Source organism: Dromiciops gliroides, chromosome 1 (assembly GCF_019393635.1).
Source record: "Dromiciops gliroides isolate mDroGli1 chromosome 1, mDroGli1.pri, whole genome shotgun sequence".
Taxonomy (NCBI): domain Eukaryota; kingdom Metazoa; phylum Chordata; class Mammalia; order Microbiotheria; family Microbiotheriidae; genus Dromiciops; species Dromiciops gliroides.
In genome coordinates this window covers 468,319,646-468,335,159 of record NC_057861.1, presented here as the reverse complement: position 1 = coordinate 468,335,159, position 15,514 = coordinate 468,319,646, and positions in this window count along the sequence as shown.

Genomic DNA, 15,514 nt, shown 5'->3' with positions numbered 1-15,514 from the left:
TTTCTTTTATCAGTCTATTGAGTGTGATGAACAAAAATACTGATAACTTAATCGTAACTGATAATTTAATAGAATATCTTTTTTAAATTTTCTTTTAAAAAGTCAATGAGCTACTTTTAGAACTTCTTTAAACATTCCAACTGTATTTTTAAGTTTAGGTTTTTTGATTTCCTGAGAACCCTCAGCACCTTAAAAAAGCTAGAAACTATTTTATAACATCTGTCCTAACTCATGGCTCTCAATTCTTTTATTTCACCAACCTGATTGAGTGAAAAATAATATCAATATTGCAATAAAGTTTTGGTTTACCTTGTTACAATACTCACATTATTTCAGTAAACAAGGTCAAATACAAATTACTAAGTTGGATCCATACCTTGTAGGACACATTCAGAAAATTTTTAAATCTGAATTTCAACTTTAAGAAAGAATCAGGGTGGGGCAGCTAGGTGGCGAAGTGGATAGAGCACCAGCCCTGGAGTCAGGAGTACCTGAGTTCAAATCCAGTCTCAGACACTTAACACTAGCTGTGTGACCCTGGACAAGTCACTTAACCCCAATTGCCTCACTAAAAAAAAAAACAAAGAATCCGATATCATTTCTTCATGAAAGTTCAAAATAAGCCCTTGAAACAGTGAACAGTTAGTTTCCTGGAATTGTGATTTTTATTTGCAAATCACTTTTAAGAGTACAAAAACTGAAAAATGTACAAGAGAAAATGATAACTTTTTTTTGCAAATAATTTCTTTAAATATTTTTGTGTTTGAAAGTTAGAGCTAAGTAGGTAGGGGAGAGGTTCTCATAGATTGCTTTTGATTTGTAAAGACTGCATAAATTTGATTCCTGGTGGTGATTCTGAGCTTGAAATGGCTTTGTACATTTTTTGAAAAAAAAAAAATTAACTTGACTCATCCACAAACATGGGACTTATTTCTGGGTGTTATCACTATCATTACCCATGTAATCTGCTAAAATCCTTCACACACACACGTTCCCCAATTTGTAACAAATATGACTAAACGAGATAGATCCACACATTGTGTCTGAAAATTTGTTTCATTCTACGCACCTCTAGTCCATCACCTATCTGCCAAGAGGTGGGAAACAAGATGCCTCATCTGTCTCATGGATAGTGCACTAAATAGCCAGTGTTATTTTCTATTACGATATTGTATAAATTTTTCCTCTGGTTCTGCTTTACTTCAATCTGCATTAGATTATACAAGTCCTCAGATTTTTCTGTATCTATTACTTGCCATTCTCTGACCTTGCAAAAATATTCCATCATATACCATAATTTATTTAGCCATTCCCCATACAATTGACATCAGTTTCTAGTTCTTTGCTAAAACAAAATGTTGAATACCTGGTTTTGTGCATATGAATACTTTACCTCTTTCTTTGACGTCTTGGGGACATATTCCTATTAAAGGTATCTTTTGTAGTGTGAAGCCAACCCATTCCAGAGTCTGATGGACAGCAGTTTTGATGACCAGTAGAACCTGGGATAGATTCCTTCAGTGGGTTGAAAGATATTTTTCTTAGTGATGAGCCTGGTCATCTAGGAGTTGTGATGGGTTACCAAGTAGCCCAGATAAGAACTTCCAATACTTATTGGTAAACAGATTTAATACCTTTCATTAATCACCTGACCATAGCACAGTCATTTCATTTGAGACCTGTAAGTTTCATATGGGATAGGCCCTGCTTTTGTAATCAGTGTTCTCAATATGTATGAGAGTGATAGGGGTAATAGGCTGTGTAAGTACAAGTCGTAGCTATATTATTTTTGAGAATTATGTTTTGTCATTCCACTGCCCCTGCAGGCTAAGGGTGGGATGGACAATGAGAATGCTATTCAAATTGCAAGGTCTTGCAATTATTCTTAGAAGTTGTTCTTGAAAGTTTATGCTACTTTTACTAATAGTAGAGGAGGTTCCCAAATCGTAGACTACATTCCTTTAAAGTCTTGTATTAACTATATCTGTTTTCTTACAAAGAAAACTAATCCATCCTAACTATTAACAAACAGTAAGGATTCTAGAAAAATGATAGAGATCAGAAAATTCCAGGTTCTCCAAATTTCCCCCACTAAAAAGACAGAACATTGTCTCAAAGTGAATATAGAGTGGCAGAAATTTAAAAAGGGTAAATAAAGCAGTTGTTTTAAGACAACTTGAAAGGACCTCAGGAAAGACCCTACTTCCAGGAATTGAGGTTCTGCCTAGTTTCCTTCCAGGAAGATTCCACTGAAACAAACAATAAGCCCTGAGTGCAACTGAGTTGGGCCTCAGAAACATTTACCTCACCCACAGTGTGGGATTCCAGCTGGACAGGGGACGATTGAAGGACCTTCAACTGTTGCTCTCCAAGGAAGGCTGGCTCAGCTGTGGCAACCATATTCAGTCTGGACTTGGCTGTGGAGGAATGAGAATATACTCAGTGAGCCCAGTATCAGGGGACCCTATGGGCACTTGTGAAGAGAGGAGTCTCTAGTTTCAGTTCCAGGGCAGAGGGGAGAGCTGAAGTTTGCAGCCACTAGAGGGATCACAGGGAGCAAAACCATTTTCAGGATAGCATGGGGGAATGGGGAGGGGGGGGCTAGTCAAGGCATGGGGGTGGAGAGGAGTACTCAAGATTGGGATCCTAGACAGATCTCAGAAGAAGGACCTGAAGCCCGGGGCACCATTCCCCACACCCCAGGACTAGAGCCAATTACAATGATAACATTTAAAATAAAAATGAATAAGTAAAGGAGAAGCCAAATACATGGAGCTACTGTGGTTATAAAAAAAGATCTGCATTCATATTCAGAGGAAAAGATTGAAGCTAAAAAAGCCACTCCTTTTTCAAAGAGAAATGTTAAATGGTCATAGGCATGAAAAGAGTTCTTAGAAAAACTCAAAAAGGATTTCAAAACTCAAATAAGAGAGACTGAGGAAAAATTAGGGGGGAAAAAGAGCAATCCAAGAAAATTAGAGAAGAAAGTGAACCAATTGGAAAAAGAGATTCAAAAACTTAAGAAAATAACTCCTAGAAAACTAGAATTGGGCAAGGGGAAGTTAATGATGTTATGACACCAAGAAATAAAACTATCAAAACAATGAAAAAATAGAAAAGAATATGTAACATCTTATTAGAAAAACAAATGATCTAGAAAATAGATCAAAGAGACAATATAAGAATTGTTGGAGTAACTGAAAATTACAACCAAAAAAAGGAGTTGATACAATATTACAAGAAATTAAGAAAAATTGCCCTGAAGTTTTAGAACAAGAGGATAAAGAATAAATAGGAAAAAATCCATTTAACTTTCAGGAATATCATTGTCAAGTTTCAAAGCTCCAAGATTAAGAAGAAAATACTGCAAACAACAAGAAAAAAACAATTTAAATACAGCAGAACAACAATCAGGATCGAATAATGATGGGGGGGAGGGTTTAATTGATCATGAGGCATCCCCCAAAATTACAAGACTCAGTGACTCAGTTTCCTAGGTTTCATTAAAATACTGTGGAGACCACAGGGAAACACAAAGGAGATAAGTATCTCAAATAGGGAGAGGAAAATGGATATGTACATATATAGAGAGAGAAAATGGATATATATATAAACTAGGTTATCTCCTCATTATCTTAATCTCCTCCTTGTGGGAGGTTCATGGGAGGTCTTATCCTAATTTGGACTTCCTGGAGTCCTAAGACAATATCTGAGGCAGGTACCTTTTTCCTTGGAGGTGTGTTTTGGGGGTTTACATGTCATAAGGTGAACCTAAGGACACATTTGGTCCTTTCTCCACATGTTATTAAAGATGTGCTTAAACTTGTCAGACCCAGAGGGTCTCTATGTTTTTGATATCTCTTAAGATCTGGTTTCTAAGTGTCCTGTCATCTAGGAATATTAATGGTTAATAGTCCCTAGTTACTGTCTCTGTTGATGGTGAGGATTGATAGGGACTTGAGCCCTCTTGGTTACTGTACTATTGATAAGAACATAAACCTTGGTTTCTCTGTTAACCCTTTTAGGTACTATTAATAAAGGCTCAAGCCTCAGTTTATCTGTTAACCCCTTTTTGCCTCCTCCATCAATAAGACCTAATAGTTTCTACATTAAAAGAGCACAGGAAAAAAAAAGAGCACAGGTCTTGGAACATAATATTTTGAAGAGCAAAAGAGCTGGGGTTGCAACCAGAAATAACATACCCAGCAGAGTTGATTATAATCCTGAAGGAGGAAGAAATGTATATGAAGCAAACTGAAAGACTTTCAGGTATTTGTGAAAAAAGATCAGAACTCAATGGAAAATTTCACAAATAAGATTCTGGAGAAACATAAGGTAAACATTAAAGACCAATTTTAAGGGACTTAATAAGCTCAAACTGATTCCTTCTTATATGTGAAAATATTATCAGTACTGGTAAGACTGCCATCCTTACTTGTGTAGTTTGAAAGAGACTTAGGCTGAATTGAATAAGATGGGTTGATTCTAAAAAATAAAACTGGGTAAGTAGAGGTTTAAAAGGTCAATTATCTCATACAAGTGAGGAGTTAAAGGAAGGACTGATATCAAAGAAGCAAATTGGGGTGGAGGGCTAACAGTGCTGAAACCTTCAGAATTGGGTTAAAAGGGGAACAACATATATATCTAGAAGGGCTTAAAGGTTTTCTAAAATTATAAAGAATTAAGAGTGGGGGATAGGATGAAGGAAGGACTTTTATAAGGGTGTGTAGATTAAGAATTAGAAGGGGGGGCAGCTAGGTGGCGCAGTGGATAGAGCACTGGCCCTGGAGTCAGGAGTACCTGAGTTCAAATCCGACCTCAGACACTTAACACTTACTAGCTGTGTGACCCTGGGCAAGTCACTTAACCCCAATTGCCTTACAAAAAAAAAAAAAAAGAAGAATTAGAAGGGGGAGGATAAGGGACTAACTCTTAGAGGGTTAGATAGATTAATGGGGGCACAAGGTAAGAAACGATGAATTGGTTGCTAGCCAGTACCTTAAGGTGAGGGAATTGAGGGGATTGGAGTTGCAAGTGGTTTCGATATTCCGTGAACCACAATGATTCTGCATCTTGTTAATTCTGGAGTTAGGTAAATTCCCTTTCTATTCAATTATGGGTCTAATCCAACTTCTGTCTTATGAGAAAACTTTATTCAGTTGTGGCAATTGGGAGAAAACCTTACTGCATTGCTTGAACCTAGCTGTATGTGGCTGGGAAGCCAGACCACTTCTATCTGCTGTTTAGAGACCTAGGTATGCTGACCAGAAACCCAGACAGATCCAGAGATAGATACAAGGAGTTTTCTCACAATTATACATCTCAATCAACACATATGTCTTATCTGAAAACCGGTCCCAATCAGTTATAGTTTCTATGTTCCTTTGATTGTTTATAGACACTTAGTAGTGGAACACTTCTTTTTCTGAATTCAGGGAATTATATGAGTTCACTCTCCCCCTCCCAACTTGGAAAGTCCCTAGCTCTGGGACCCTGGGCAAGTCACTTAATTTCTGCCTTAATCCACTGAAGAAGGAAATGGCAAACCACTCAAGTATTTTTGCCAAGAAAACCCCATATATAGTAAGGTTCATGGAGTCACAGAGTTGATTTGGCTGAACAACTGAACAAAAAGAAATACTAACTTAATATTCATTAAGCACCTATTTCCTAGGCACTGTGCTAAGAACTGAGAATACAAAGAAAGGTAAAAGACAGTACCTGCTCTCAAAGAGCTCAATATTTTAAGACTTCAAGATCTAGCCCCATGTTGTTGTTGTTCAGTCATTCCGTTGCGTTGTACTCTTCGTGATCACATGAACTATAACATGCCAAGCCCTTCTATCCTCTTTCTCTTGAAATCTGTCCAAGTTCATGAGGCTATATGTGACTTTGGCCTATCACTCATCATGTTGCAAGGCAGTTGAAGCTGATTTTGCTGGCATTCTACTTTCATATTGTCCTCAGGCTTCTAGCTACCCTCTTGTGCAGAATTGAAAGAAGTCATTGTAGTCTCTGACTGGATTTTTAAAAATCATTTTGTCTGGTGAGAATTTCAAGCTTTTGCTAGAGTAGTTACATAGGAGCTCAGCTGTCTACTTCCCATTCAAGCAACTGACTTGGCCACAAGTCCTCTCTGCAGTTGTTAATGTGGTTTCCATGCCCTAGAACAAAGTCAATCTTTATAAAGGAGCCATATGCAGATTTTATATATATATATATATATTATATATATATATATATATATATATATATATATATATATATATATTCCTTTCTGTTATGTTCCAGGCAACTTCAAAAAAGCAAATATTTCAGTTAAAACAATAGTAAAAATTAACATGGTCAAAAGGGATAAGATGGGAAACTACCTTTTGCTTAAGGCACTATAGACAATGAAATAATATAAGTAATTATTATATACATGTTGAATGGTATTACATCTAAGTACTAAAAGGAAAAGCTCAATGTAGTCAAAGGGAAATTAGAACGAAAAATTTTAATTGTTGGGGGCTTCAAAGTGCCCCTGTTAAAGATACACAAATATAAGAAAAATATAAAGAAGAAAGAAGCTAAAGACTTCAAAAGGATTTTATAAAAGTTAGATGTTTGGTAATTAGTGAACAGGAAAAGAAAGGACTATCTATATTTCTCATCTATTGCTCCTTTACAAAATGACCTTGTTACAGTGCATGGAAATCACATAAACAACTGCATAGAGGGCTTCTGGCCAAGTCAGTTGCTTGAATGGGAAGTAGACAGCTGAGCTCCCACATAACTAACTATTCTAGCAACAACTTGAAGTGCTTCTACCCCCTCAGAGTTTCCTCTCCCTCTTGACTAAATGTGCTCCTCTCCACCCTTGAGCTATGATTCAAAAATGGGTAGAAGCAATGGAATTGCCCTGTAATTGCTTCCTGACCATTTGTCAGGTCTCCTTCCTATCTCTGACTTAAGAGCTCCCAAAGATTTTGCTGCTTCTGTCAGCACCACCCTATTCCTACCAGCGGGGGTTTCATCCATGTGGGCAACATTCTTCCCTCATGTTGCTAATCTGTCTTTCCTACCTCCCATGTTGTCTTGGGCAAGAAAGATGTCTCAATCTGACCTTTGTTGGCTCATGCACTCCAGCATTTGATATGAGGCATTATTTTAAAGTTGTTTGGAGGGGAATATTAGGAGAGCTCAGCTGAGTACTTTTTCTACTCTGACATCTTTGCTCCACCCCTAAGTCCCTCTTTTTAATTTTTTAAAATTTATTTTTATTTGTTTTCATGTTTCCCCTTCTATGTTCTTATTCCTCCCTGCCCTGCTCCATTGAGAAAGCAAGAAAAACAAAAACTCTGTTATAAACATAGTTAAGCAAAACAAATTCCTGCATTGACCACGTCAAAAAAATAAATATATCTCCAACTGCACTCTAAGTCCATTGCCTATTTATCAGAAGGTTTTCCTTTTTAAACCCCCACTGTATTCATTTGTCTCTGTGTTGTGTTTAATATGCTTCTACACCAAACTATTTGAATGCTCATTGAGTCTCCTTTTGTCCATTTCAGATGACTTGAACCCTTCATGTTTTTAACCTTTCTTTTCATTCACCCCAGTTATGGAAATAGTAAATTCTATCCAACTTGTGCTTATTTTCTCGTCACCATACTTCATCCTTTCCTCTCCTTTCCTTTCCTCTATTAAAAAAAAATGAAAAACCTACACACAGAAACGTATAATTGTCTTGCTTAATTCCTTTGGACCCTTTGAAAATAGTACATTTCTGAATCTGGGGTGTGAAGTATTGTTATTTTGTCCTGGATACCTGTTCTCTAGGAGTTATCACTTTCTACAACCTACAAGTGAGCTGGTGCCAAGAGATGCAACTTTCCCCAGGCCACTGCAGAATCTATTAATTGAGTATAAATTATAAAATGATACCAGCTCTTCTTTAAGGCAAGCCAAAATTCATTTAAGGAAGCCTGTGAAACCTAGTCAAGGGTTTCAGCCTGTACTTACCTATCATTGCATGTGGATATGATATGCTGCTGCACATCATGTTACCAACAGCTGTGTTATTTTTTTTAAATGATTCCTTAACATAATGGATGAAAGGAAGAATAGTTCAGATAAATATAATAATATTACTAACAATAATAGCTAATATCTATATAGTACTTACTATGTTCCAGGCACTGTGCTAAGTGCTTTACAAATATTATCTTATTTGTTCCTCACAACAACTTTGGGAGCAAGGTGCTTTTATTATCCCCATTTTGCAGTTAAAGAAACTAAGGCAGAGTTACATGATTTGCCCAAAGTCACACAGCTAGTAAGTGTGAAATACTGCCAACTCAAAAAAAGTGATTGTTATTATATTAGAATAAAAAATTGATGTAATTGACATGAATGTGACCATGGAAACTCTAAAATAGATATCAGTAACCTTAATCTATGGTTGGAATATTATAAAACACTCAGGTGAAATAAAAGAAAAAGGCAAAATTTCATTAGTTCCATGTGATTTGCAATCAACCACAAGGCATAGAAATATTACAGTGATAGAAATGGAGTATCTTTTAGCTGTCTGGAATGAAGATTGCAATCAAAAGTGCATTCTTCTTAGCAAAACAGTTCATTTTAGACAAAAGCTTTAAGTTTATTTAAGCTAATAAAAGAAAATAGAAAAGTTAACTAGTGAAGAAATTTTCCTGCAAAGTATGGATTCTTTAAAAATTGAGTTCACTTGCATAATGTTAAAATTATTGGAGCTGTGGCTAGGATAGATGATGAAAGGCAGATAAATATCCTGAAGTGCTGAAGAAAATAATTAAAGAAGGTGGAGACTGATTAACACATTTTTTTCTGTTTAGAATTTTATTTTCCAAATTACATATAAAAACAAATTTTGACATTAATTTTTTAAAACTTTGTGTTCCAACTTCTCTTCCTCCCTCCCTTCCCACCCCTCACCCCCAAGAACTCAAGTGATTCAATATAAGTTATACATGAGTAGTCATGGAAAACATCTCCACATTAGCTAGGTTGTGAGAGAAAAGAGATAAAAACAAAACTTCAGATTAAGGAACTGTCAAAAAAAAATTATGCTTCAATCTGTTTTCAGATACCATCAGTTCTTTCTCCGTAGATGGACTGCAATTTTCATAAGTCCTTCAGAGTTATACTGGATCATTGCCTTGCTGAAAATAACCACGTGCTTCTCAGCAGATCATCTTACACTATTGCTGTTATTTTGTATACAGTAATTTCACTCTGCTTCAGTTCATGTAGGTCTTTCCAGATTTTTCTGTTAGCATCCTGTTCATCATAACTTTTACATAGTACCTTAAACTTGACAAAGAATTTTCTTCACAATAGCCCAGCAAAGTAGGTACCATTCGTTTTGCCGTTATACTCAATCGTCATAACTATTTCCCTCCATCCTATTCCCTTCCCATGATATTTACTCTATTTTCTTTTACCCTATTCCTCCTCAAAAGTGTTTTGCTTCTGAAAAAAAAAAAAAGTGTTTTCCCCTCCCCTGCTCTGCCCTCCCTTCTTTCACCCTTCCCTCCTTATCTTCTTCTCCTCCTACTTTCCTGTAGGGTTAGATAAATTACTCCACACATTCTTAATATCAATGAAACAGACTTATTCTGTTTTGTTTTTTGTTTTTTAAGTGAAACAATTGGGGTTAAGTGACTTGCCCAGGGTCACACAGCTAGTAAATGTTAAGTGTCTGAGGCCGGATTTGAACCCAGGTACTCCTGACTCCAGGGCCAGTGCTCTATCCACTACGCCACCTAGCTGCCCCTGAAACAGACTTACTCTGGAAAAAGATGCCTTCCAGAATTTAGAGGTCTAAGAAAGAAAATATTCAACCTGGATTTTAAGTGTCTGTCTACAGATTGCACAACACTTTTATTAGGAGGTAATGAAGAAGAAGCTTTTAAATTAAAATAAAAACTTGTCTGTTAAGCTCAAAATGTTCAAGCTAGAAGAGGATATATACAACTATCAATCACTTCCAATTCTTTGATGTTTAAATAAGAAATCATCAATGACTAAAGCTATTTTCAAAGACTGGTTTTCAAGTTATTTTAACCCAGTTGTTGAAAAACATTTCAAGGACAATAGCATCATGTTGAAAATCATTCAGTCAGATATGGAAATATGTTTTAAATGACTGCACATATATAACCTATATCAAGTTGCTTATTGTCTTAAGAAGGGGGAAAGGAAGGTAGGGAAGGAAAAAATTTGGAACTCAAAAAATGTTTTAAATGAGTGTTAAAAATTGTTCTTACATGTCATTGGAAAAAAAATACCATTTTAAAAGGAAAAAAAAAGAAATTCAGTCAGTCAGTAAACATTTATGAATTGCCTACTATGTGCCAGGCATTGTGTTAAGTGTTGCAGATACAAAGAAAAGCAAAAGATAGTCCCTACCTTTGGGAGCACACAATTTAATAGGGGAAAAAACATGCAAACAATTATGTACAAACAAGCTATATACAGGATAAAATAGAAATAATTTACAGAGAGGGGACACTAAAATTAAAAGGGATTGGGAAAGACTTCCATCTTATGGAGGGATTTTAACTGAGATTTGAAGGAAACCAAGTTGTCTAGAAGACAGAGATAAGGAGGAGAGCCTTCCAGGTATGAGGAGAGTCAGCAAAAATGCCTGTGAGAGATGTAGTAGTGTGTTTTTCTCAGATTGTATTAAGTGTTTATCCTGTTTTTGTTACTTAACTTTAGGAACATCATCATCATCCTGGTTTTTTTGTTTTGTTTTGTTTTTTAGTGAGGCAATTGGGGTTAAGTGACTTGCCCAAGGTCACACAGCTAGTAAGTGTAAAGTATCTGAGGCCGGATTTGAACTCAGGTACTCCTGACTCCAGAGCCAGTGCTTTATCCACTGCGCCACCTAGCTGCCCCTATCCTGTTTTTTAATGTAACTTTAGGGACACCTGCAAGCTTGTTTTTGGTTGTTATATAACTTTCCCTCCCCTTTTCTCTGATTGGGTTAGATGTTGTGTGTAGATTGTACTCTCAAGGACCAGTCAATGGGAGGAGTGAGACAGGGGTGTGAGGGGGTGTTGCATTAGGAATGTATATAAGGTTTACTTCTGAGCTCGTGTGGTGCCCTTTCTCAAGAAAGAAAGAATTTCTTTTTTCTTTTCTACTTTCACTCTCTGATTCCAGGTATTTATTTTGAGTAGGTGGCCATTTTGTCCCACTCGTCCCTAATCAAGATTTGGAGTGTACTAATTTTAGATAATGCCCATCCAACTACACTTGATTCATTGTATGAAAATATGAGCATGCAAGTTCACTGAGATTTGGCTAAAGCTCTCTTAGCAGCATATGTATGAAAATTAATAGAAGGTGATGACTGTTCAGTCTACACTGCTAAAATAAATGATAATCTGGGGGCAGCTAGGTGGCACAGTGGATAAGGCACCGGCCCTGGATTCAGGAGGACCTGAGTTCAAATCTAACCTCAGACACTTGATACTTACTAGCTGTGTGACCCTGGGCAAGTCACTTAACCCTCATTGCCCTACAATAACAACAACAAAAAAAATGAAAGATAAAATAAATGATAATCATGACATTTTCAATATAAGTGTAGGCTTGTCTTTATTGGTTTCTCATAAAGTCACTGGCTTCCATTCGTTCAATCCTAATTCTTAGGCAATTATTTTCATCAGAGAGCTTTTGTACCTCCTTTTCCATTTGACTTTTCAAGCTGTTGACTTTTTTCTCATGTCTTTCCTGCATCACCCTCATTTCTCTTTCCATTTTTTCCTCTACCTCTCTAATTTTATCTTCAAGTCCTTTTTGAGCACCTCTATGGCCTGAGACCAATTCATATTTTTCTTGGAAGCTTTAGATATAGGAGCCCTGATGTTGACATCTTCCTCTGAGAGTGCCCCTTGGTCTTCCTTGTCACTGAAGAAACTTTCTATGTTCCTCACCTTTCTCTGTTGGCTCATCTTGCCTTTCTTTTACTAGACTCTTAGCTCCTTAAAGTGGGGCACTGTTTCCAGGCTGCAGTATCCCAAGCTTAAGAAGTCCCAGGTGGTATGATTTAAGGAGGAATTCAGGTTCTTCCTCACCCGGCCTGTTTCCTGGTCCTAGATGACCACAGACCAACTTGCCCAATCAACCAGCTTTGTGTGTTGTGGTTGTTAGCTCCGACGAGCCTGTGCCCCTCCCCCACCCGGGTCACTTCTACTCGAGCCTACCACCTGGTTCTCAGTAGGGGTGTAAAATCCAAGTTCTGCCTTAGCACCAGCATAGACCCCTGTAGTGTCTCCCCTGCCCAGGGCTCATTCCACTCACCGGACTGTGAGCTTAGTTCCAGACACTGGTGCTTCTGCTGATTCAGAGGCTCTGGGGGTCTCCTTCTCTGGTGAGGACTTCCTGAGACTGGATCTGTGTCAGGGTGACTGTGGGGTGGTGTCCGACTCCTGTATCAGCACAGCAGCTCCCTCCTTCTGACCTTCCAAGCCATTCTCGGTTAGAAGATGATTTCAGCACATTCTTCTGTGAGTTTTGCTTCTCCGGGCATTTTCCTATGACTTTATTTGGATGTTTTTTGGAGCGATCGTTAGGCTTGTCTTAGGTACAATATATTAATATTTTTTACGGCTTTATTTTGCCTTCTTTACTCCATAATATTGTAACAAACATTTATTTTATTTTTTCCAGTTTCATGTAAGGGTAGTTTTCAACATTCATTTTCATAAGATTTAAAGTTCCAAATAAATTTTTCTCCCTCCCTCCCTTTCCTCCCCACTCCACAAGACAGCAACCAATCTGATATGGGTTATATATGTTCAATCCACAAGTGCTCTTTTTATCAGTTCTTTCTATGGGAGTGGATAGTATGCTTCATCATTAGTCCCTTGGTATTGTCTTGGATCATTATATTGCTGAGAGTAGTTGTCATTCACAATTGCTCATTGAACAATACTGCTGTCACTATGCACAATGTCCTCCCAATTCTGGTCATTTCACCATACAGCAATTCACATGAATCTTTCCAGGTTTTTCTGGAATCATCCTGTTTGTCATTTCCTTTCTTTCTTTCTTTTTTTTTTTTTTTGGTGAGGCAATTGGGGTTAAGTGACTTGCCCAGGGTCACACAGCTAGTAAGTGTCCAGTGTCTGAGGCCAGATTTGAACTCAGGTCCTCCTGACTCCAGGGCTGGTGCTCTATCCACTGCACAACTTAGCTGCCCCTTGTTTGTCATTTCCGCACAATACCATTCCACTACAATCATATACCACCACAGCTTCTTCAGTCATTCCTCAATTGATGGACATTCCCTTGAATAAATGAAGCAGAAGTGTTTTTTCTTATCCTTTACTATTGTATTACATTAATAAACAGATAAAAATCATTTTTAAAGTTTTAATTGTATATCTCCATTGGGCTTGAACCAATTACCATATTTTATATATAGTTATAACTTTAAATAGGGCAAATTATAATAATTCAGCCACAATACAGTATTCATTATTTATAGTAATTGATATCTAGCAGAATGTTTTTATAAATTTTTATCCATTTCACTAGATTGTCATTTTATTGGCATATATTTTGGTAAAATAGTATCTATAATTTATTTTATTTCTTCTTTATTGGTTTTTAATTTACATTTTTCATTTTTGATACTGGTAATTTGGTTTCTTTTTTAAAAAAAATTCAAATTAGCTAATAAAAAAAAACTAGCTCCTAGTTTTAGATATTAACTTTCACTAATAGTTTCTTGAAATATGGTATCCATTTTTTATTGTGTTTTTTAGGTAGATGGATATCTCTTTGTTTATATTTCCTTGACCATTTTCCCAGGTAATTTTTTTTCATAGATAATATATTGTATTCTTCTATTTTTCAGTCTTATTTATTTATTTATTTGGCACGGGACACTTGGGTTGTTAAGTGCCTTAGCCTGCCAGGTCACACAGTAGTTGTGTTGAGGCTAGATTGAATTTCAGTCTTTTGTTGTTGTTTTCATATTTTTGTTTGTTTCGTAGAGTCATTTATTTCTCTTGGTCCATTCTGATTTTCAGGGAATTTATTACTTTGACTCCTGAATATTTTGCACCTCCATTAGTAAACTGTTTATTTTACTTCTGGTTCTTCTAGAGCTCTTATTTCATTTGCAATATACTTTTTTTTTTTTTAGTGAGGCAATTGGGGTTAAGTGACTTGCCCAGGGTCACACGGCTAGTAAGTGTTAAGTGCCTGAGGCCAGATTTGAACCCAGGTACTCCTGACTCCAGGGCTGGTGCTCTATCCACTGCGCCACCTAGCTGCCCCGCAATATACTTTTAATCTTATTTTTCCAGAAAATCTAATAGACCTTGTGAGCAAGCCATACCTTTACCTGAAGCTCAAACAGTATTGTAGAGTAACTCTCTTCCTCTACTCTTGTGTCTTTGATGTCCCTGGATCAAAAAAAAAAAGTCTTTATCTTCAGTATCTTTTGATTATTCAAGTTTCTAGCTTTACTTTCTGAATAGGTACTTTTCTTTTTTTTTCTTTCTTTTTTTTTTTTTTAGTGAGGCAATTGGGGTTAAGTGACTTGCCCAGGGTCACACAGCTAGTAATTGTTAAGTGTCTGAGGCCGGATTTGAACTCAGGTACTCCTGACTCCAGGGCCAGTGCTCTATCCACTTCGCTATCTAGCTGCCCCTGAATAGGTACTTTTCATCAGAACTAGGCTCCTACTGCTCATGCACACTTGAATCAGATAGTTGGGTCCCTGATCTGTATTGTTAAAGGTCACAGCACTGGCCCTTTCTTCCCATGGTGCTGTGATAAACACAAAATGTTGGCAGATCACCAAGCTATATCTTGTCTCCTCGATGGTACAGAGTGCTGTGTTCTTCAAGGCCATCAAAGGATGATTACAAGTCAGCTTGCTAATAAACTTACAGAAGCACTTATTGTGTACAGGACTAAAATCTACCTTCTGGTAGGATCTTTGACACTTATGGCTCTTATCTCATGTTTAGACCCCAGAGTTCTAGGGTGCTTAATTGCCCAGAGATTTCTCACTAGAGCACGATGATATTTCAGTTCTGAATCTGGGGCATGCTGAATGTCCTGGAGATTCTGATGGTCTGAAGATTGTGAGGCTTTCAGAACTGGAAGACCTCCAACACACATTTGCTTTACTCCAGTTCCTCCTTAGTGCTCTTAGGTTTCTGGGTTTGCCAACATAGTCTAGATGAAAGTACTTACTGTGGTTTCTTTATTATTCATCATTCAATCTGACACTCTTCTGTTTTAACCTTTTCTGAAATATGTGTGTGGGAATTGGCTGTTTTGTTCCAACAAACATTTATTAAGAACCTAAGATATAGCAGGCATTGTCCTAAGCACTAGAATTACAAACAGAAGCAAAAAGAGTCTTTGCCTTCAAGAAGCTCACATTCTAATGGGGAAAAAAAACACAAAAGGAACCTAAAAGGGAAGGGAGAAAAAAGGGGCATACAGGGGCATA